Consider the following 25157-nt stretch of genomic DNA (forward strand, 5'->3'; position numbering starts at 1 on the left):
TATGTGATGAATCTTCAAAACAATCCAAGGTAAAGAAAGCAGAGAGGAGAAGGGGACACAATTCAAATACTGGTCAAAATAAAAGAAAACTAAGTGGGGAAAAGCTTCATTTTTCAGAATGGAGTATCAAGGGGGCAAAGCTCTAGATAAACATCAGGAACATGGAGAGCTAGGGTTGCAAGAAATTTCGACCCTGTGGACATTTTGCTTATTGAAAGAGGAGAAAACGGGTTTTGAAAGTCACAAAGCAAGTTGAAAGAACATTTGAGACCAAGGCCAGGTTTTGTGGCTCTCAGCTCAAAGCCATTTCTGTTCCCCATGCTGCCTCCTTTAAAATGTAAGGAATCTAAAGGTCAAAAAGAAGGATGTGCTGAGAGATTAGGAAAACCAGATGAAAGATGAAAAATGTAGTGTGGGATGAGAAAAGTGAATAAAAAAATGAAAGGACTCATTTCTAATTCATACATGTTTTACTTTGTTCAACATTTAGTATCTGTGATTTAGTGGTGGTTTGGCACATAGAACAGGAGAGCGAAAAATAATGAAAATATGATGCTGGCAATATCATCCATCAATCTGAAGTACAGAGTCCTTGGCAGGTGTACATTCAGGATCACAAGGCTTTGTTTAGAACAGCCCACTATACCCAACCAAATACCAATATTTCATAGTCCTTTCATCTAAATTAGAAAAAGAAATGTCATCCATCCATAACATACAACCTATCATGGCCTGCCTTCCATAGAAAAACAAAGCAGCCCAAACTTAAAGGGACCAGCGTGTCATCTGGGGGGAAGGCTCTTGTTCTTTTCCCATTTTCCAAAGGAGGTAGTGGAGTGGGAAGTAAGTGACTTTCGTTGGAAAGTCATATTATTTGGCATTCACATCCTTTAGTGGTTTTATTTGTGGAAGCTTGGAGATAACAGCCAGGATGGAGCCAGTAAAAATAGAGCAGACATTATATACACTTTTCCAGGCTGAATCTGAATGCACTGCACACAGAGTGTATTAAAAGCTTGTAATGCACCATGCACGGTCTTTGGCCTGCTGGGCATCTGGCCCTTTCTATCATGTTGCATATAATGCTCAGGGACAGAAAAGAACCTGCCCAGGGGCATGCGACTCCACACCATACAGAGTTTATTCAAACAAGGATGGGGCAAGGGAGAGAGCATCTGGTCATGAGAATAATTAGCTTTTTTCCTAAGCTGTGATTTGCCAGGTATTGTAAGATTTTTACATGAATTTCGTCACTTAATCTTCATCAACATCTTTTCAGGATTGCTTTATTACTAAATGTGTCGCCCAGGTGAGGATTCCGGAGCAGAGAGAGCATAAGTAAGTCTCCCTAATTTCTAGAGCTATGGAGACATCGACTGCATCCCAAGAGCTTCCTAAACATGACTTTGTTTACACGGAACTCATACAAATAAATCATAAGCTTTATCTTACTGAACATAGACCTACCATACATGTGCCTTGGTTACTTGGCTTTTGAAGGCTGGTATAAAACATCAAATCAGGTTTTTCTTGGGCTAATGTTTGCAACTTTCCCTAAATCACCCACAGGTTACAAAGAGAAGTTTTGCAATGGAGTTATATTGAATGTAGCCCCTGAATGTTTGAAAATGTAGCTGATAAAGAGTGGAGGGAACATGTTCCAGGCCAGGAGAAAGCAAGAGACAAGACAAAGATAAGGGGAAAGGGGGGCAGTGGGAGGGGGGGGTTGGTGGTGGTGAATCTGTGCAGGGGGCGTGGGCAGGCTGGTGATAGGAAAGATGAACTTGACAAAGTAGGCAGAGAGCCATCAGCAAAGGCCTTGGATATGAGACTGGGGAACCAGGGCACAACTGGAGGTTCTTGAGGGTTCCAGTTCATCCTGGATTGATGACCAGGTCATTCTAAATTGAATCTGGGCTTCCCATTGCTCAGAAGAAACCCACTCTTGCCAAAGCTTCAGTCTGAGAACCTTTGAGAAGTTCATTTGAAAATCTCAAAAGCTTTTTCAAATACCAAAAGACCCCAGCACGTCATTTAAAGGCAAATATACTTGAGAGTTTAAATTCTAAGATTGGAGAATGAATGGGAGAAAACGCTTGGACATAAATCTGGTTTGTTTTGTTCGGAAAAGGAAATGGAAAAGTAGTGATCAGCGAAGGACCCGGGAAAGATGAGAAGGCCTCCCACGGCCGCGTGCGGGTTTTGGGACATCTTCTGAGCCATCGTTGCAGTTCTACGGTGCGGATCCCAAGTCGGGGAACTCAGAAGCTCACATCAGAGGCAAGAGCCGATGGGCTTGGACATAGAAGAGAAAAAACAAAAAACAAAAACCACAGCATGAAAGCTCAGCTGGGTTTGGGCAGAGTTTTGCTTCCAGGTGGCTGTTTGTATTAGAAATCTGTCAGGTCTGGATCCGCGTCGAAGGGGTGACTGAGCCGACTGGTCTGCGGAGAAGCCTGGTCCCATCCAGATGGCACGCATGCTCACGCGGTGATGATCACACTCTTTCTTCCGCTTCTCAGGACTTTGCATGTCAGTGAGCCCTTCCCGGACTTCAGCAGGAAATCAGTGTTGCAGAGTGTCGCCTTGAAGACAAAGGAGAAAATGGATGCAGAGCTTTTTAATATTGCCATTTTGAAAAAAATAGAAATTTAAAAAAAGCCAAAAATGATGAAAGCGAGGTTAAAATGTAAACTTTCCAGGGCTTATAATGAAGTATTCATGGCAGGTCATTTCCAAATGCTACCCCCTCCTCAGTCTCCAAATCAGGTTATGAGACATTTATGTTTTATTTTACTAAATTTGACTTTGCTTACGTGATATTGAAGAAATATAGAGATTTTTTTTCTGTTTTTATAAAAATCAGATATTGTTAAACGCCTGTATTGTTTGCATGTTTCCATAAAAATTGTCTCGATAATAAAACATACAATTATTTAATAATTTTAGAAAATAAAACACGAGCAATAAAAATGTATCTATAAACTTACCACAAAGAGAGAATAGCTATTAATATATTGCTGCATATTTTTTCAGTCTTATCAACATACACAAAATTCATACACGCAAAATTCTTGACAAAACTGAAATGATGTCACATGTAAATTATGTTGAAAGATCTATATTGATTAAATATGATGTTTGCATCTTTCTGAGAGTCCTGAAATGATCCTGAGAATTCTTGAGAAGTTCCTGCATAGTTTAGAACTAAATTAAAAGGTCGTTTTTGTTTGTTTGTTTTTTTAACCTCATATGCCCATTTGAGTTTGGCTGAACTAGTAAGACAGTTTATGAAGAGTAGAGGTGCCATTTGGGGGACTTTCAGATATAAAACAGAAATTTTTATCAAACAGTCAAATATATGTATCAATTAAATATAAATAAGTATCATATTATGACTTTATAATCTCCCATCAATATGATATAGTCCTTAGGAGTTAAAGTAGATTCATAGACAATGACATACCTTCACTTGAGATATTCATAATCCTGACCTAATGGACATGAATCCTGGTGGTCAGGGATCTGTTTCCCAGATGATGCTTAACCTAAACCCATCCATGTTATTTCCCCCAACCCTTTAATTATCCCTAAAGTTCACATCATAATACCCCTCATCCCCAAGCATTCTTAGTGTGGGGAGCTAGAAATAAGTGACACTCAGGAATTCAATAAGGCTAGGGAGAAGTTGAAGGCATTTGCCATCTTTATAAAAACTCAGTGTTCAAGTCCTAGGTGTTTTGTGTTGACTCCAGATGTCCCAGCAAATCACGTGTCTTTGTGCAGGCAACACATCCAGCCTTGGGACACAGCATCATATAGTGGGTGCAGTGTGTTGTGGGAGAAAGCCTAAGCTTTAGACAAAAGAGCCACAGGCTTTCCATACAGGCCACATAATATCCTGATCTCAGTTCCACAACCCTGTTTTATACTTTTTGGAAATCCAAAAACAAACAAAAAACCTTGTAAAAGAGTAGTAAAGTTTCCAGTAATTCTATGATGCAGAGATAACCACGTTTAGGGTGTTGATGCATTTCTGTGCAATTAAATATTACAAAACTGGAATAAAATGAACACCATCTTATTTTTTTTAAGTCATGCGGTCTTTCTTCTCTATTAAAAAAAACTGCCTGCCATTTGTCATATCTCTACAATATAATTTGTTGAGTTATTCCCCTAATGTGGGATGTGTGGGTTGTTTACTGCCCTTCCTTATTATTAAAAATATTCTGGTAAACATAACATAACTTGTCTGAATTCCAAATGAATCCTCGGGATGGAATTTAAGGAGTTTTAACGACTCAAAAAAAATCCTAAGTAAAACATTGACATGTATCGCCAAATTGTTTTTTAAAATGTTATGTAATTTCACATTCTCACCAGTCATGAATGAGGCCTGTGTCAATACAATCTTCAATGTGACTATTAATTTTCTTCAAACTGCCACTTTGACAGAAAATATGACATTTTATGATTATTTAATTCATATTTATTTGGTTGCTAGTGATGTTAAAGCATTTTTTTCATATGTCTGTGGATAAATTGTATTTCTTCTGCTGCAAGGTTTTTGTTCATTTATCAACCCGGGTGCTAGAATTTTAAATAGCATTTTACAGTGTGTGATTATAAAGCTACCATGAATTACTTATTCAATAATAATTAAATAACTAATTGAATAGTTTTAGAAAATATAAAAAGAAGTCAGCAATAAAAACATCGGTAAACTTACTACATGAAAATGACAGCTGTTAACATGCAGTTCACATTTTCCCAGTCTGACGGCATAAACACTCACTCATACACATACATTCTCTTACACATGCAATTTTTGACAACGCTATAATCATGCTGTATGTAAAAGTTAATCTCCATCCACTTAGTTTTTTTTAAAAAAAGTTTTTATTTATTTTGAGATAGCGTAGGCAAGCAGGGGAGAGGCAGAAAGAGAGGGAGAGAATCCCAAGCAGGCTCCACACTTTCAGTGTAGACCAACATGGGGATTGAACCCATGAACTATGAGATCATAACCTGAGCCAAAATCAAGAGCCAGTGCTCAACCAACTGAGCCACCTGGGTGCCCTTCCATTTATTTGCTTGTAATCCATATGTGTCTGTATGTTTGGGGCTCTTCTTTGATCCACTCTGACAATTTCTGTCTTTTCAATGGTGCATTGAAACCATTGATGTTCAAAATAATTTCTGAGGGTGTTTGATTAATATCGACCACGATTGTTACTGTTGTCTATTTCCTGCCCTTTCTTCTTTTCATCATTCCTCCTTTCTTCTTTTCATCATTCACTTGTTTTCTACCTTTGTGGTTTTCACTGAGCATTTTACATGAATCCATTTGCTCTCTTTTCATAGCCTATCAGTTAAATTTCTTTTGATACTTTTTTTCAGTGGTTGAACTAGAGTTTGCAATATAGGTTTACAACTAATCCAAGTGTACTTTCAAATCACACTACGCTGCTGTATGGGTAGGGTGAATACCTTATAATAACAAAATAACCCTAACCTTTCTTCCTCCCTTCCCCTTGCTTGTATCATTGCCATCATTCATTTCACTTATGTATGTATATAGGTGTAAAAAATATGTATGTACGCATATATATGATATGTACACAAACATACAGAATCAAATACATTTTTGCTCTTATTATTTGGAACAAGTTGTCTGTTTGAGCAATGAAGGATAAGAAGCATAAGTTTTTATCTTACCTTCACCCATTCCTTCTTTGATGTTCTTTTTTTCTTTATATGGATCCATGTTTCTGACTACCTTCCTTCTCTCTGAAGAACTCCTTTTTTTTTAATTAATTTATTTTTTTGAGAGGGAGATAGTGGGAGTGGAGAGGAGGGAGAGAAAGAAGGAGAGAGAATCTTAAGCAAGTTCCACACCTAGCACGGAGCCCAACTCGGGGCTCAGTCCCATGACTGTGAGATCATGACCTAAGCCAAAATCAAAAGTCAGTCGCTTAACCAATTAAGCTGCCCACGGGCCTCTCTAAAGAACTCCTGTTAACATTTCTTGCAAGGCAGGTCAGCTGGTAACAAAATTTTTTTTTGGCCTGAGAAAGTCCTTATTTCTCTTTCATTTTTGAGGATAATTTCACAGAACACAGAATTATAGATAGGTAGCTTTTTAGGTTTCTTTTTCTCTCAATAATTTAAATATTTCATCCACTCCTTTCTTTTTTTTAATGTTTTTTTAATTTATTTTGAGAGAGCACAAGTAGAGGAGGGGCAGAGAGAGAGGGACAGAGGATCTGAAGCAGGCTCCAGGCTGACAGCAGTGAGCCCAAAGTGGGGCGTGAACTCACAAACCATGAGATCATGACATGAGCTGAAGTGGGACACTCACCCGACTGAGCCACCCAGGCTACCCTCGTCCACTCCTTTCTTGCTTGTGTGGCTTCTAAGAAGTCAGATGTAATTTGTCTATTTGTTCCTCCGGCTTTTTTCAGGATTTTTTTTACCGTTGATTTTCTGTAGTTTGAAGATGGTATCTCCAGCATTTCTGTTTGGTTCCTACAATTTCCATCTCTGCTTACATTGCCCATCTCTTCCTACATGTTGTCTGCTTTACCATTAGAGCCCTTAGCATATTCATCACAGCCGTTTTTAATTCCTGGTCTGATTATTCCAACATCCCCGCCATGTCCGATTTTGATGTTCACGCTGTCTTTCCAAATTGCAGTTTTGTGTTTTGGCATGCCTTGTAATTTTTTTTTTCTTGATAGCTGGATATAAAGGTAAAGGGAACTACTGTAAATAGACCTTTATTAATGTGGTGATAATCTGTGTGGTTAGAAGCGCTCTATAGCCTTTGATTAAATCTTGGTCCTTTGGTGAGCCTATGCCTTTAGTCTATGAACCCCACAACTATTTCTCAGGGGTTTTTTTTCTCCCCACTTAGGTGGCATAGGATGACTAATGTGGACAGTAATTGGTACTTCCCTTCCTCCACATGGAAGACTAAATCTGACTGGAATTGGGGATTCTCCCCCCACTCTCCCGCTGGGTCAGTTAAACTCTTGATAATAGCCCTGTAGGTTCGACTCTGGGTAATTAATTTCTTCTCAAGGCATCCCTTCTTCAGAAAAAAAAAAAACAGAGTACTCTGGTATATTTCAAAATGGGTACTTTTTCCCACCCCCTGCCAGAACATGAGGGGATTTGGGGATTTTTCTCCCACATTTACTCTGGGAAGCTGGTTGGGCTATTGAACTTGTTAAGATGCAGTGGCAAATTGCAAGTTCCTTATATGTGAAACCGGAAACCAAAAGTTCACAAAAACGTATCTAATTTTTTTCACTTGACGCTAATCTTTGAGCATTTCTTCTCTGATTAAATATCGTGTTAAAGCACAATATCAAATTTTGAATACTGTTACTCTTAATGGGAGTGTCATTACCTATGTATTCATATTATCTTGTATATTTGTATTTTCTGCCCTTTCTCTGTGATGAAAAGCCTTGAAAATAGACACTTAACCGCAAAGCAGTGTAAAACATTGTTTCTCGTCTCCAAAAGTCAACAAGCAAGTTTAATCACAAAGATTTGAATAACCTTTAGAAACAATACTGGAAGCAGTGTTACAAAGCAGTGTTTCCAGATGACTGTTCGTAGCATTTGAAGGACAGAAGGAGGCTTGTTGATTCCGTTTGTGGTCTCTCTGGGACTGTACCAGAGACATTCCGCTTGAGAACATTTCCTCCATTTCATAGTCACTGTTCTCCCTACCTCAGGATTCTCTCCATTACAAAATATCCCTTCATCATGAGAGATCTGAACTTGAAAACATTCTACTTTATCAAATACATTTATATAATATTCATTCAACCTTAGACAATCTCCATTTATAAAATACTCCCTACATCTCATCACCCTTCATTTCTTGGTCATGCTCTTCTCTTTTTCACAGAATTTATCACCACCGGACACTACATCATATGTTTATTTGTTTACAACTATGCGCTATGTCCATTTCTGACTAGAATACCAGCTCCCAGAGGGCAGTGCTGTCTCATTCATTTTATTCATCATTGAATCTCCCAAACCTAGAACTGTTCCTAACATAGAAAAGGTAGTCAAAATTACTTTTAAATATATAAATGAATAAATAAGTGTAAAACACCTTGTATATGTAATAAAATACTTTCTTGTATAAATAAAAAATTTCGCTTTATGTCTCCAGTATCCTTATGGTATGAGTAGCTGATTCCTAATTTCATGCGCTGTCTGCTACATGTTCAGCCTCTGGTAGGAGCACCTTATTTTATTTTACTTTCTTAATTTTTTTGGAAAATTATTTATTTGAGAGAAAGAGAGAGAGAAAGAGTGTGTAGGGGAGGGGCAGAAGGAGAGAGAGAGAGAAAGAGTGTGTAGGGGAGGGGCAGAAGGAGAGAGAGAGAGAGAGAGAGAGAGAGAGAGAGAGAGAGAGAGTCTCAAGCAGGCTCCATGCCGAATGCAGAGCCTGATGTGGAGCTCGATCCCACAGCCCTGGGATCATGACTTGAGCCAAAGTCAAGAGTCAGATGCTCAACCGACTGAGCCACCCAGGTGCCCTGAGTAGGAGCATCTAAGATGGGTCTGCCATAGTCTCCAATGTGCAGGAACCATGAGAGGTACTGAGACTCCACAGACACCAGCAATGCTGGTCTTCATTATTTTCACAAATTCCCCACCTCATTACTGCTTTGGACCCTCAACCCCAGGTCCTTTGACTTCTCAGCTTCCCCTACCCTTTAGCTATGATCATCACAGTTTTCCATACCCACAGACATTTCCTTACTGTACCCTCTTCCTTGGAATCTCATGAATATGTTTTGATGTTGGCCTTTATAGACCATAGTTGCCCATATTTTCTGCTATGCATTTCTTGCTTTCTCAGATGCAGTATTCAGGACACTCAGCCCTCCCTTTCCAACCATTTCACCCATATCAGTTTGCTTACATGTCTCATTTATCCCATCAGCTTCAGATGTCCAACATCATCAGAAGTCCCTCTTAAAGACAAAGTAGGAATAGCCAATCATAGTGCAACATATATTTTTAAATTATGGAATCATATACAATAAATAGATGAATGAATGAATGAATAAAATAAATGTATTTTCACATAAGATAAATCCTTAGACTAAAGGAATTCTTCATCAATCTTATCAATTTTGGTGGAATTTGAAGAACTTAGGATTTGGGGGGTTGAGTTTCAATAATGTAAGATTATTATCTATCCTTTTATCTTCATTTTCATAAGAACACTATGCTAAAAGGAGACTTTGTACATTTTAAAACTATCTTTCTAATCTTAAGTTACATTTTCAAAACTTTTTTCCAAAGGTCTTTGTAAAGCATACAGAGTAATTTAAAGAAGTGTGATTTTTTTTTTGATATTAACACCTAGCATGTATTGAACATCGACTAATTGATAGGCATTGCACAAACTCATTTGCTTCTCCCAAAAGCTTTATCTCATACAACATTGGTCAGAAGAGGCTAGACTAGACTATGGTAACTAACTCAATATATCTCAAGAGTGTAACATAACAAACCTTTATTTCTCACTCGTGTTGCATGCTTAATAAGGATAGGCAAAGGACTCTGAAGCACACACTCAGGGGCCATGTTTATAGAAGTTCTGCCATGATAGCACCCCCATCTGGAAAATGTGCTTCCAAAGTCACTAAGTAAGAAAAGAGAGAGCGTGTGCATTTTTTCTCAGAACCACACACCTCTATAGAATTTGTGTTAATTCCATTTTTGCTTTAGAAATAAGCAGATACAGATTCAACTAAAGGGTCATTTGAAAGGCTGTCTGCTGTTTATTTGCACCAACATTCTCCTTTGATATAACATGCAGAGAACTTAATTATTAGATCTTTTGATGGTTATATGCCTTATGAAATTTTTATAGTGAATTATTTATATAACACTTTGGAAATTGCTACACTTCCCCAAATCTTGTAACTTTGGTTTTTGAATCAGCAGTGATATATTCTGCCTGTCATTTCTTTCAGGAATATGTGAGCTTGAGTCCTATTTCAACAACTCAAAAATTGTATAACATTTATATATATATATATTTTTTTTTCAGTGAACTTCTTTTTTGCCCCATATGCAATGTATGAAAAGAGTAACTACTTCACGGGACTGGTTAGAATTTTATCTTTACAAATGTATGCACAATATGTACATACAATTATATATGAAAACTGTAATGTGTAGCCTGACACATTATTTATGTTTAATGATGTTACCTCTTAAGATAAAGCCAAATATTCATAGATTTAGGAGTGTTTGAGAATTACATTAATAAAATACAGATGAACTACATGATGGAAATTTCAAAGGATAGGATCCCTTTTTAAAAAAAATTTTTTTAATGTTTATTCACTTCTGAAAGACAGAGAGAGACAGAGCACAAGCAAGGGTGGGGGGGAGAGAGGGGGACACAGAATCCGAAGCAGGCTCCAGGCTCTAAGCTGTCAGCACAGAGCCCGACGCGGGGCTCAAACTCATGAACCATGAGATCATGACCTGAGCTGAAGTAGGATGCTCAACCAACTGAGCCACCCAGGCGCCCCATAAAACTTTTTTATTTATTTATTTTTTTAAAGAATAGGATCCCTTTTTAAAGACTCATAAACCAGGGAGAAAACTGTGTGTTCAAGTGTTCAAGACACATTGGTGCTAATATGCTCTTTTGGTTTCTGTCATTAGATTCCTATTTTTTGGTAAAGGTCCAAAAATTTTAGTATTTTACATTGATTTTGTAATCAATGGACATTGATTTTGTCAAATTATCCTTGTGTTTAAAACTTGTAAAGCTGAAGTAAGAGAGAGTTTCTGATGATTTAGGAAGAGACTGCTATGATATTTCCAAATATATTTTGAAATACTAGCAAAGTCTTAAAAAATTAATGTTGGGTAAAGATTTTAAAAAATGAGTGGTGCATTCTAAAAACATGTTAAGTTTCACCATATTAGAGCTTGTTCAATAGATCTTGATAATATGATTTGGAGAACACATTGGTAAGTTCATTTTTAAAATGCCCATCAAATTGCAAGGGTTTTCTTTTTTTATTCAGTGATTACACTTCTAGAATTTATCTAATTTCTGTACTAACACACTTTAAAGATGATATTACCAGGTAATTTTTGTGTTATGGTTTAAAGCAAAATAGTAGAGGTGATTTAAATATCTATCAATATGGTACTGGCTATGTTCCACTTATACAATAGAAAAGTAAGACAATTTTATTTGATAGTGTGTTGGATAATAATTAGTAAATCCTGCCTACCGCTTCCTGAAATAGTGTAAAGTCTAGCTTCTTCTGCTGCATCAAAAAAATATATCTTGGGGCGCCTGGGTGGCGCAGTCGGTTAAGCGTCCGACTTCAGCCAGGTCACGGTCTCGCGGTCCGTGAGTTCGAGCCCCGCGTCGGGCTCTGGGCTGATGGCTCAGAGCCTGGAGCCTGTTTCCGATTCTGTGTCTCCCTCTCTCTCTGCCCCTCCCCCGTTCATGCTCTGTCTCTCTCTGGCCCAAAAATAAATAAACGTTGAAAAAAAATTAAATATATATATATATATATCTTGATAAAACTTGACTCAAATTTAAGGTGTATCAATGAGGCATACGGTGTAAAAATATAGACTATATTAAATTTGATGGCTCAAGGAAATATCCACATAGAAATGCCTCAGGTTCTTTGAGCCTGGTGTTGTTCTACCCAGAATTCTCTTACCCTCAGATCTTTAAATGGCTGACTATGCTCACATATGAGTTTCAGCTCATGTATCATCCTCAATGTGGAGTTACTTTATATTGCTGGTAGAGATATAAAAAGGTACAGCCATTTTGTTAAAAAAAGTTTTGGAAATTTGTTGGAGAGATCTCACATTAACATCATGACTCAGCAATTTTACCTTTCAGTGTCATGTTATTTCCTCTTTTGGTGATAAAATGTGGATTTTCCCCCCTTCTGTTTATTGAAAATTTTTCTCTTCATCTTTGGTGTTCGAAAGTCTGGGGCCATAATGTACCCAAAACTCATTTTCTATATCCCGTTTCGGGTTTGCTGAGCTACTGGAATCTATGGGATAATATATTAATAAGTTTTATAAACTCTATTACTTTTTTAAGTACCCATTCTCTCCTCTCCATCTATGTCTCCCTTCCCACACATGTATAATATTTTGGTTGTGTCCCATGTGTCTCTTACACTTTGTTTTGCTCTTACTTTTGCTTCTCTCTATAAACTTAGAATAAATTTGTAAATATCCATAAAATAACTTGTTGGCATTTTGATTGGGATTATATTGAATCCACATATCAAGTTGGGAAAAACACAATATTTGACAATATTGAGTCTTCTTATCCATGAACATAGACAATCTCTTCATTTATTTAGTTCTTCCTTGATTTTGTTCATCAGTTTTGTAGTTTTCTTCATATAAATCCTGTACATATTTTGTTAGATTCATATCTAAAGATTTCAATTTTGAAAGGGTTTTCATAAATGGCATTATGTTTTTATTTTCAAATTCCATTTGTTCATAGTATATAGGAAAGCAATTAACTTAATTTATATCAATTTTATATCCTGTAACCTTACTATAATTGTTTATTAAGTCCAGGAGTTGTGTGTGTGTGTGTGTGTGGTATTTTTGTTGATTCTTTTGTATTTTCTAAACAGACAATAATGTTATCTGTGAACAAAGACAGTTTTATTTCTCCTTTTCAATCTCTATGCCTTTTATTCCTTATTCTTGTGTTATTGCATTAACTAGCACTTCCAGTACCATATTGTAAAAGAGTGGTGAGAGGGAATATCCTTGCCTTGTCCCTGATCTTAGTAGAAAAACCTAGGCTTTTTAAGATATTTCTCTATTAATTCCACTATTTGGATTTATAGAGCAATCTCTTTCTAATTTATGTATTTATGTGTTCATTATCATTCACATTCTCATACATTTTTGTGTATCTAGTCATTTTTTTTTAATTTTACTATCTGCTCAACGTAAGATCCCAGGTATTGTAAATGGTCCTGATGATATCTTCCATTACAGAGGGATTCTCCTTGCCTTCTATTAGGCAGATGGAGTAGGGCTTTATGACCTCAATCCAAAGAGCAGTTGATCTTAATTATGGCCAGGTACCTTCCAAGTAATATTCAGCCTACCTCAAGTTTATCTCTATGCCTCAGGTGTGGCCTTTCTGGGATATTGGTAGAGCCCAACAAGCATCTCTCTCATCTTTGAAAGAAACTGGGAGAGGCAGTTCTGTTTCAGAGGGTTTTAGCTTCCTGACTCACACAGTTTCATATGCTGAGAAGTGTAAGGAGGAAAACAGCTGTGCTGTGGCAGGCATACTCCCTCTATCAGGACTTTTGTCCCTTGTTCCATGAGATTGCAAGGGATTTGATTCTGTTTTTTGGAAGCATTGGGCTCAGCTTCCCATGAGTCCAAGAATGGAACAAGTGTTCCAGGGGAATCACTGCTATCAATTTGCACTTCTTCTAGTTTCCAATCTGTCACACAAGCACTGCATAATTGTGAAACGTTCCACAGGTTCCTCTTCCCTTCAAGAGAGTCATCTCTTGGATTTTCTTTCCTTTGGTAAAGGCTCTTTTGCCTTTATAAACATGATTCTCAGCCTACAGTCAGAATCAGTGCATGATCCAGGGAAGAAAACAGCCATAAATCACCAGCTTACTTATAAATTGATCTTTATTTTATGAAACTTTATTTTCTCTTGACTTTATTGCCCCTACAGCTCTCCACTGTCTTCAAAATGTGAATTTTGAAATTTATTTTTTTCTCTAATTTTTATATTGAAAATATTGATCTATTATGAACAGATTTTTCCTAAGAGCACGAGCCTGAGACAGTATTTTGGTTCATCAAATTGTTAAGAAAATTAACAATTTTCATAATTTGTTACATTGCCAAAGCTGTGGAGATATGTTGATATATTGCTGGTTCAAGGGGCATGAAAGATAATTTTCCTGTAGCTGTCAATATTACAAATGTGTTAGGGGCACCTGGTTGGCTTAGTTGGTTAAACATCCGACTTTGTTTGGCTCAGGTCATGATTTCACAGTTTATGAGTTCAAGCCCCACACTGGGCTCTATGTTGACCACGCAGAGCCTGGAGCTTGCTTCAGATTCTGTGTCTCCCTCTCTCTCTGCCCCACCTCCACTCACACTCTGTCTCTCTGTCTCTCAAAAATGAATAAACATTTTTAAAAATTTTAATACTACAAAATGTTTTTTCTTTGATTCATAAATTATATTTCTGGGAACTTATACCAGTGAAGGACATATTACAAGAGTATTTGTTACAACATCATATCTAATAGCAAAAGATTAGAATGAATCCAAATGTCCATCAATAGGATTATAGTCTAAAATAAAATATTAAGCTAATATAAATAATTATGGAGCTTTTTGTCAAATGGTATGGAAAGATAGCCAAGATATATTGTTAATTAAGTGAAAAGATAAATCTGCAGATAAAAGTTTAAGGATGTTAATGTCAGTAAAAAATGGGAATTCTAGGAAATACGTATTTGTACCTAATCTTATAACATGTAGCTGGAGATACAGAAGAGACTAGTAATACTGAACGCTCACCGAGGTATGAGAGAAAAGAAACTGAGCGGATGGAAGGTGGAGTGTAGGAAGAAAACTTTTCACTATATACTTTTATAAATATATATAGATACATCATGTGAATGTGTAACCCATTCACAAAACAATATATACATCTAAGAAGTAATGAAATGGTGAAATTCATAACCTTTCTAAGAGAAAGAGTAAATAATGTCACAAATCACATTGAAAACAAGACAAATTTATCATGACTCCAGAATCATACAGTATATTTTACTCAAGCCTGACCAAAATCTAGAGAAAACACACATAATGGGCTATGAGCCAAAAAACTGAAGATTGAAAACTCACAGATGATGTTGGCTTCTCTCAGATACAGCAGCAATCGTAACTTCCAAAACTAGTCAGGTAATGGCAACCACATTCATTGAAGGGAAGGGAACATCTTTTCTTACCCCAGGAAATAAACGTTTAATAACCTAAGTCTCAGTGAATCCCACCCACACAACCAAATTACATTTTTCAGCAGCAGTAAGTATGAGCGAAATCTCCTAGAAGACAACAACATTTCAGGATAAAACAGATACACTCTTCATCAAATTAACAGAGAAGTGTGGCTGGAAACTTAATGGAAGCTCTAGGCATTAGACCAGTTTACAGAGGAAAAAGAAAAGATTACATGTCCAAGGAGTTTGTATCTTAGAAACAAAATTTGCAAAACCAGTCTGTAGACTGATATTTCTCAGAGGAAAAGCAAGATGAGTGAGTGTCTTTACCATTGCTCAATGAAGAACTTGCAACTATTTATTCTCAATATTTGACAACATCTCAGAATCCAATTAAATGTCCTTTGGAATCTTAGCAGCCTCCAAGTGTTCTATTTTAGTGGACAGAGAACTGGTCTGAAAGTTAGGAAGGCATAGATTCCAATCTCAGCAGTCCCATTAGCAGATCTTGGGGCAATCCATTTCTTCTCTGCATGCATTCATTTCTTCCTCTGAAAAATAAGGTCTTGGATGTAGATAATCTCTATAATGCCTTCGGGCTTCACATACTAGGATTCTATACATTGAAAGAAATAAAGATCCTTAAGAGTGAGAGATTCAAGCGACTCCATTCTTTATATTGAACTGCATAAAGCAGGTCACATAGATTATCTGGTTTATACTCAGAAACAAGCTGGCTTAGAAATCTAGCTAAGTCCTTTTCTCTTTGGGTCTTGAGAGGTCTCAATTGTAGAATAAAGGAATTGAACTAGATAACCTGAGTACATTTTAAATAAGACACATTGTCGATGAGCTCAAGATAAATGAGGTTGAATACCTTGATGTTGGAAAGCTTATTGGTCTTGGTTAGTTAATGATTTTATTTACATATTGAATAAACACTGTCCCGACCAAAAGCGATTGGCCTAAATATTTAGGGCACTTTTTTTCTGCTCTTTCTCCTTTCTAAGCCAGCCAGTCTTCATCATTCCAATGCGTACAGAGTAAGAGAAGAGAAAATTAGAGAAAAAGAAAGAGATCTGGGAACTGCAGCATTTCTCAGGGTGTATCTAAGCATGAGCAGTGACAGGGACTCTAGCATCCACAATGTGATCTCCTTTCATCAACCAACAACTTCTCAGAGTTAACACAAACATGTCTTCTGATGAAATCACTAGTATGTGAAAAAACCCTGCTCTCTTCTTTTTTATTCTAGTTACCATTTACGGGACACTTATGAGCTGCCTACATATTATGTTAACCCCGTCTCTATATTATCCCATTTAATCCATACGACAATCCTGAGATACTAGTATTATAACTCCAGTTTACAATAGAGAAAATTAAGACTTAGAGAGGCTAAGCTTCTAGCTGAGATCACACAGGTAGTCTCAAGCATCTAGGAGCAGAACCAAGCTTCAAAGTTACATTTTCAAACTCCATAGACTCCACTGCCACTCCATTACCTTGCCTTGTCTCCATTTAAGGATATTTGCAAACATGAAACATTATTATCTTCGTTTGTTTTTACATGTCTCCCTCACTATCTGAGCTTTCGCTATCCAAATATTTGCTTTACCGATCTGCAAAAATCTTTCATCAAAAACTCACCCTCCAAACCGAAAACCTAGTCTAACAAATTTGTCATGCATACACTCACTTCTGTTGTTTGCAAGTCTGGGCAGAAGGAAGCAGAGTATGCTACAGCATTAGCTCAGCCATTCTTCCCACAGGGCTACATCAAGGGCTCCTATTGCTTAAATGTGTCATACTTTACTCATATCTTCCTCACATTATGAAGTGAAATGTTTTAAAGAAAGTGCAAAAGTTAGTGAATAAAATAAGAAAAGTAGGGGCGCCTGGGTGGCTCAGTCGGTTAAGCGATCGACTTCAGCCAGGTCACGATCTCTCGGTCTGTGAGTTTGAGCCCCGAGTCGGGCTCTGGGCTGATGGCTCAGAGCCTGGAGCCTGCTTCCGATTCTGTGTCTCCCTCTCTCTCTGTCCCTCCCCCGTTCATGCTCTCTCTCTGTCTCAAAAATAAATAAAACGTTAAAAAAATTTAAAAAAAAAATAAGAAAAGTAAAGAGAGTATTAACTAACTAATTAATTAATTAAAGAGCCTAGCAAAGCCTACACGTTAGAAAAATGGGACGTAATAAAGTGAACTGAGGCAGGAGAAAGCTGTCATTCTCTTCTGGACATATTCCAATGAGGCCTGCACTCTATCCATCTAAGGCGACGACTGTAATCAATGTCACCCATGACTCCACGTTACCAAAAACGAACAATGTTCAGCCACTATTTTACTCAGCTTCTTACCAGGATTAGACACAGTTGTTGGGCTACATACACTCTCTTCATTGAACTTTCAAGATGGTTCTCCTGGTCCTCTTCTTAGTTAAATGACTGCTGATTCTCAATTTTCCATCGTCTGGATGCTGGAGGGACCCAGACGTCAGTTTCTGAAACTTCAGCTTCTCTCTGTCAACATTTGCTCCCAAGGTAACCTCATCCAATTTAAACGCTACATATAAACAGCTGACTATTAAGTCTTAATCTTCAGTCTGACATCCTTTTGTACTTCATCGCAGCTCTCTGTACCTTATACTCTTAATTTCTGTCCAGACTTAAAAAAGAAAAAGACTGATTTGTAGTATTTGATGAATTTTTGGCACAAAGGAACCCAACGCATGGCCAGGTTTCAAGGCACCATTGTGGTATTTGCTCTTTTGAAACAGTAGTATTTGTTTCCACATATCACTGGGTATCTCTAACGGTGCTTGAAATCTGCAACTCTGATTCTTGGATGTTAAGGAGGCTTCTCAAACTTATGGCCGAAATGCAATTTTTAGGCTCTCTCTTTTCAAACCTAATCTGCCACAAATCTCAAATGACACCATCATTTCCCCAATTTCTCAGGCAAAATTTCTTGGGAAAAAGTCTACGACTTTCTCTGTTAACTCTCAGCTTGAAAGATTCTAAAAGGAGTTTCCCAAACTACTAAAAACCTGGGGGTAAAATTATTCTGGAACATCGGCCACTGTCCCAGTTTTAGCTCCTGAAGAACTTGTAGACTGAGAGCTTGGTTTTAGACGAAGAAAGCTCAACACTGGAGAAAATCTCTCAAAAAGAAGCACATGCCATCTTAAAGTATTACCTGGATGTGAGGTCATGTACAAAAAGGGCAAAGATGTGATAAGAATTGAACTTTCTACATACTGTAATACCCACCCTTGCAAGAGAGTGACGCGGACCGTTTTGGTGCCCACTAGGGACCATGGGAACCCAGGCAAGTCATGGCTGAATTCGTGCTACATATGCTCCTGCCCTGTGTGGCCACATCGTTGCTGATAGGATTTTGTATTTCAGGGTAACTAGAATGGATGTTTAATCTAATCATGCGTCTGTGTATTTGCACGTGTTTGTGTGAGCCTGTGTTTTCTTCATGCCAATTAGTAGCTCACCAGAAAACCTGTCTTCCACATACGAGTAGGATCAGAAACCAGAAATAGGTCCGGACTCTCCATGTTTACTACAAAAATTTTCAGACACATAGAGAATCATATAAGGTAATATAATGTACCCGACATGGAGATTTAATATGCGATCACAATTTTGAGATATTTATTTTGGATCCTTTTATTAACAAGATTTGCATAGTTGCAGCTATTTTTGTGCCCCTACTGGAACCCACCCCTTTCCTTCTTTTTCAGATACAACTATTATATATGTATTATAGATACATGAAGGTAATATGTATTCCCAGGAAGAAGAGTTATTCTGTGAATGTGTGGGTAGTCACACACATTCCAGGTGCTACTAAATCCTGATGGAAATATATGGCTGTGTGCAACTCTGATCCTGTAGCTGTTATTGTTGTATCATTCTTCCTGCCAGAAACATCTCCAGCCTGTTTCTAGAAAGAATTTCCAAAAATAGTCTCTCCAATATTAGTGGGACTGTCAGAAATGTCCTCCCTCTTTGGGAGGAGCTCCTTAGGCAATCCAACACCTGTTCTCCCTTCCCTCATCTTGCTTGTCTCTTCAAAGAAAAAAAAATACTTTTAGAGAACACTTTCAAACTAGTTTTAGGTTTTCAAAGTCCAGTGTTCTTTGAGTTTCTTTTCTGCCCCAAAGTTCCCTCACATAATCACAGCTATGTTTCGAAATGACTTTATTCTAGGTATAGAGTGTCCAGCTTGCTTCCAGTTCAGATTTGCCCCCTGAAGGAGCCTTGGATATCTCCACGAGTACCCTTATGTGGAACAAATAGGAAAAAATCATAGCTACATGATCTGATATGCACAAAAAAAAACCATATGTACAATTTAAAACAAATATATAACATGCATGTTAGTATAGTTTATATTAACATATATTCATGGTATACTATGTACTTTTATTTTAAACGCATATATATATATATTTAAAAGCACGTATTTTGTTATCTACTTATAAAACTGGGTTCCTATAACATCGTTGTTTCTCTCATTTGAAGCCTGCATAGTAAGTTATCTGCTTCAGGTGATGTATGCATCATATTCCCGATTAGAATGTGGCCTCGTTAGGAATGAGAACTGTAGCAACCTACTTTATGATTTCTGCACTCTGCTTTGCCTTGATTCCTGGAATATAGCTAAGTATACAAAATCTACGGAGTTATGAATTTTTACTCTAGAAATCAAGGTGAGCAATGGAAATATAGGAATTATAGATGCCAAAAAGAAAACAGACCTCAGAAACTCCAGATGTTTTTACTCTGCCTTGGGAATGAGTTGACACATGTAGGAAACCAAGGATCTGGATTAAAGGACCAGCTAGACATCATATGGGCAAGGGAATAAAACTGGGCAGATTGAATAGAGAACAGAAAAGTCAAATTTTAGGGTGAAAGTCACATCAAATGTGAATTTCAGTTTCGGTTCATTTCAGTTCATAGCAATTCAGTTCATAGATAGAAATCACTAAAATGTGCATCTTTCCCACTCACTCTTACAACAAAAAAAATTTCTGGGAAAATAGGATTTTAAAATTTTATGAGAGAATTTTATGAGGTCACAAGGACAAATAATTGACCTAAAATATGGAGAGACACACACACCAGCAGTGAAAAGTAAGACTTCAGCATTTGTTTACCTGGGATGTTGCCACTGAATTCCACATAAGCTGGTAAGAAGAATCAACCAGAAAGTTTTAATGAGTTGCTAACAGCTAAGTATAGATTAGTGAAAGGGTATGAAATTGTAGCAGGATTCTCACACAGAGAGTCGTGACATCGAGGCTTTTCTTTCCAGGAAGCCACTTTATTCCTGCCAGCACCACTCAGTTGGGTTCATACCCGAAGAACTGAGCTCCCAAATGCCCCGTGACATAGTTTTTAAATACATTTTCTATTTCTTTGTCTCCCATATATGGTAACACACAAACATGCAGTCTGATTAAGTAGTCTCAGTTTACAAGGTCATGAGGGATGTTGTCACGTAGGTGCATAGCCAGGTTACCTTGAAGTTTTTTCTTTTCTCTCTCTCTCTTTTTTTCTCTCCTTAGGTTGGGGACCCTACCACAAGATTTATTTGGGCCATGGACATAGGGATATTCATACACTCTTCCAGGATTTTCTTCTAGGTGCTCATAAGGAAGATGCGGGAAAATCCCAAGAAAGCTTTCACCATGATACTGGCTAGGACAGAGAAATAAGAATTACTGTTGATACTCTGCCCAGTTCCAAACCCATTATCTCCCTTAGGAAACACAACACTTGACCTGTGTGAGGAAAAGTAACCAAACTTTAACCACGGCCAGGAGTTAGGAATAGAAAAACAAAGTCCATGCCTGAGAAGTGAGGAAGTAAATGCAAGATCCAGTGTGGCAGGGGGGGCAGGGACACTTGAAACGCCCATACCCTGGAGGCTCAGGCTCACAGTGCCTAAATTTTAATTAAAACACGAGAGAATGCCCCCAGGACTCCTTCCCACAAACTTAAAAGCTTTGAATGAAAAGAACATTGAAATGCAGCAGAGAGAGTGCAAGAGACAGATTTTCTCTGGAGAGCAGAGTAAATGGAAATTCGGTGGCATGGAAAGATCCAAAACCAAGGTGGGAGAAAACTTCAAACCGAGTCCAACTCCTAAGCAGATTAGCAAAAATCACCATGTAAAAGGCTACAAGAAGAAAAGGCATGATTATCTCCAAGCATAAAAATTATTTGTCAGTACCCACTGTCCTACACAATTTGCCGGGTTTTTAACAACAACAACAACAACAACAGAAACAAAATAAAACAAACAAACAAAAACCTAAACAACAACAGCAAAACTTATGAGGCATACACGGAGATTGAGTATAGTCTGAAAAGACAAAAGCAAGCAACAGAACCAGACTCACATATTCACAGATGTTGAAATTATCAGATAAGAAATTTAAAATAACTATTAATAGTGTGTTAAACCCTCTATTGGGAAAAAAAAATCAAAAGGCAAAATACTAGATCAGATAAGTCGTCCTCAGAGATAGAGGCCATAAGAAAAAATAAATTGTGATACTAAACAAAAGTCAGAGTAACAGATACGGAGAATGACTCCCATGGGTTTACCAGTAAACTCAACACAGACAGGAAAGAATCAGTAAGCTTAAAATAAATTAATAGAGGGGCGCCTGGGTGGCCCAGTCGGTTAAGCGTCCGACTTCAGCCAGGTCATGATCTCGCGGTCCGTGAGTTCGAGCCCCGCGTCAGGCTCTGGGCTGATGGCTCGGAGCCTGGAGCCTGTTTCCGATTCTGTGTCTCCCTCTCTCTCTGCCCCTCCCCCGTTCATGCTCTGTCTCTCTCTGTCCCAAAAATAAATAAACGTTGAAAAAAAAATTTTTTTTTAAAATAAAAAAAATAAAAAAATAAATTAATAGAAATAATTACAATTGAAATAGAAAGAGAAAAAAAGTGAAAAAAACAAAACAAAACAGAACCGTTCAAAGCATTAGAGAGATGAGGGACAATATAAAATGGTCTACATACTTGGAATAAGAGATGGAGAAAATAAAGAATAAACATTTGATGAAATAATAACTTAGAATTTTCCAAAATTAATAGCAGACACCAAACCACAAATTCAAGGTCACAGAACATAAAGTAGAATCAGTAGCAATAAAACTACACCTGGATCTATTGTTTTTGCTGAAATTCAAAGACAAAGAGAACCTTGATGGCAGTTGGGGGTGGGAGGAAAGACATATTACTGAAAAAAAAAAAAAAAAATATATATATATATATATATACACACTTGTAAGAGTTACAGCAGACTTCTCATTAGAAATCAATGTAAGCAGGAAGGCAGTGGAGTGACACATTTAAAATAATGGAAGAAAAAAAAAAAGTCAGCCCTGAATTTTATATTCAGTGGAAATGCCTTTGAAATATCTTTGAAAGAATTTAAAAAATTCAAGTGTCTTTGAAAAAATTGACTTTTGGGTTCACCTCCAACATATAAAGAACTTGGGAAACTACGACTTCCATCCAGAAAAACCTGAACAGTGTTTCGATGACTTTTTTTTAAATCTATCACTGAACAGAGATCACACTACTACCCCGACATTTGGAGAGATGGACAAATTTAGAGATACACAGCTGAGACCTCTTTGTCTGGAGCAGAAGCCACTATAAACCAGAGCTATAAAGTGGAAGAGAAACTCAAATAATGATTTTGACTAATGGCTAGAGCTAAGGGTAGACCAATATGAGAGAGAAACTCTTGAGGACCTCAGAATGAGAGGGAAGCCCATAGTTTCATGAGTGTTCCCTCCAAGAATCCCAACAAGTTCTAACAGTGACGATCTGACAAAGACCCCCATGTAGCTTTGCAAGAAGGAAGGGAAGAGTAATCAGTATGAAATATGCACAGTATTCCCCATAATAAAAGACCTATTCTCCAATGGTATATACTGTTTTGAAATATTTATTCATATCTAAAGATCGTTCTCAGAGCACATTTTGGGAAAGCCTTTATAGAAAAAAACGTATATATTTCATCTGGCAAAGAGAAAGTATTCTGTCCTTATAGCTATTCTTGTGATTATTGGCATAGTATCCCTTCCTCTCAACTCCCTGGTTAATAACCTTTGGGCAATATATACACATATATTGCCCCCAACTGCGTAACTTAAAATATATGCTTTGGGCCAAAGCACATCTCAAACATTCTTCCAAGAAGAGCTAGTGGGTAAACACTATGACATCAGGAAATCTGGGATGACTTACGTTCCCTGACAAAATACCTTTCCCACTTGTTTGTAGGTGTCAAAGTCAAATGAAAACATTTTTATGAGAATTGAGAAATCAGCAAGCTTACTGATAGACTTCTTTGCCTAAGAACCCAGTTTTGTGGGAGGCAAGGGGCTGACAAGGGCTTCCAGGTGCACATAAGGGGGCATGAAAATAGTAAGAAGCATGAAACATGGAGGCTGAAGTTTCCAAAAATCTGTTCCCTCAATTTCACAATTTTCGGGAGGCTCAAGTGTTTCTGCTGTGGCTTGTTTAAAACTATCGATCGTTTTGGAACAGGAAAGTGACTCAGCTCCTCAGAACTGGGACCTCAAGGAACAATCTCTGAAGAAATTTTTCTGCTTCTTCGAATAGTGAGTTTATTTATCAAGAATTTGCACTCCCTGGGTCAAAAGAGTGAGACACACGATTAGAAGGGGATCTGGTGATATCTCCTTCTTTTCTTTCCAGATCCCTCTGCTAGACAACAAGCAAGGATGCTGGTTTTCTTTGGGAACATTTATTTGCCTTTTTGATACCAAGGTGTGCTTTGGAGAATAGGAACATGAGATGAATTAGGCTCTTGTCAATTTACATGAAAACTCTAAAACGCCAGTGACACCTCCCAGTTCCGTAAGTGTTCATTTTATTCTCCACAGCAATCTCTTGTGTTAGAAAAACAACCCGTCCTGTGAGTCAGACTCATGTTTGTCTATACCCCATGGAGAGCTGGGAGACAAATAGATTAAATCAAAGGCTGAGTTTGCACAGAAAGGAAAAGCTTTTCAGGGGTATTGTCACAGTTGTGTTTAGTGGTTCTCGATCAGATGTGTGCTACAGTGTCCTTGTTTGCTTCCTCATGATTGCCTGAAGTACCATCCGTCAGTCCCCTCGTCTCAGCCATATCTACCCATGCTTCATGGCCATAGTCATGAGTCCCCTCTTTCAGGAAGTCTCCACAGATTTCCTTCAGTCTACGATCCCGATTCCCCTTCCTGGTGCAATCTAAATTAAGAAACGAGCTCCTAACCGAGCACAGTGGCCTCACTCTGTCCAGTGGCCCAAGGTTTGATTTTATTGAAGTCTCTGGCATTGAACCTCGGCAGCATGTGCTGGTATTTGGCATGCACCAATGGTCATGGCTAGCTAGTGGTCTGCATGTCGGTACCTCCGGCCTCCTCACTAGTGCAAGAGAGAAATCTGCAGCGATCTGCAAGAGAGAAATATGCTTCCTGCATTGTCCTCCTTATCTCCCACATTTATGCAATTTTTTGCCTTTCAACCATCCAAATTACTTCACAGTCACCAACTCACTGATGAGGCTATATAATGGCTTGGCAAGGCAATTCCTCCTCATTGTCATTGTCACCCAGAAACTAAGGTTCCATTGCATAAAGCACCTTGCCAAAGCATGCTCGGTTGGAAAATAGTGAAGCCAACTCTTTCAAAGACTTATCAATCCCACCCCACGTTCTTCTCAGGAAAAACAAGTTTGTGGTGTCTAATTCTATTGTTTCTATTAAAACCCAGTTAAGTTAATGCTTTGCCTAGAATGGAGAATGGAAAGTCACTAAAAACATATCAGATTAAATTGTGGAAAGACTGCAATAAAAAGGTATAAAATAGGGACGCTTGGGTGGCTTAGTTGGTTAAGCGTCCAAGTCTTGATTTGGGCTCAGGTCATGATCTCATGGTACATGGGTTCAAGCCCCGCATCGGCCTCCACACTAACAGTGCAGAGCTTGCCTGGGATTTTCTAGGTCTGTCTGTCTGTCTGTCTGTGTCTCTCTCTCTCTGCCTTTCTCC

The 25157-nt window shown here is 37.9% G+C and overlaps 1 long non-coding RNA gene across 1 annotated transcript in view; it reads right to left on the reverse strand.

The window, feature by feature from the left end:
- Positions 1-457: 457 nt before the first annotated feature.
- LOC123385113 overlaps positions 458-25157 on the reverse strand; it is a 110730-nt gene continuing 86030 nt past the window's right edge. Inside the window, exon 5 of the long non-coding RNA XR_006597220.1 lies at positions 458-2585. This is a non-coding gene — a long non-coding RNA (uncharacterized LOC123385113). The remainder of the gene's footprint in view (positions 2586-25157) is intronic.

Source organism: Felis catus, chromosome B1 (assembly GCF_018350175.1).
Source record: "Felis catus isolate Fca126 chromosome B1, F.catus_Fca126_mat1.0, whole genome shotgun sequence".
In the NCBI taxonomy this organism is placed as follows: Eukaryota; Metazoa; Chordata; class Mammalia; order Carnivora; family Felidae; genus Felis; species Felis catus.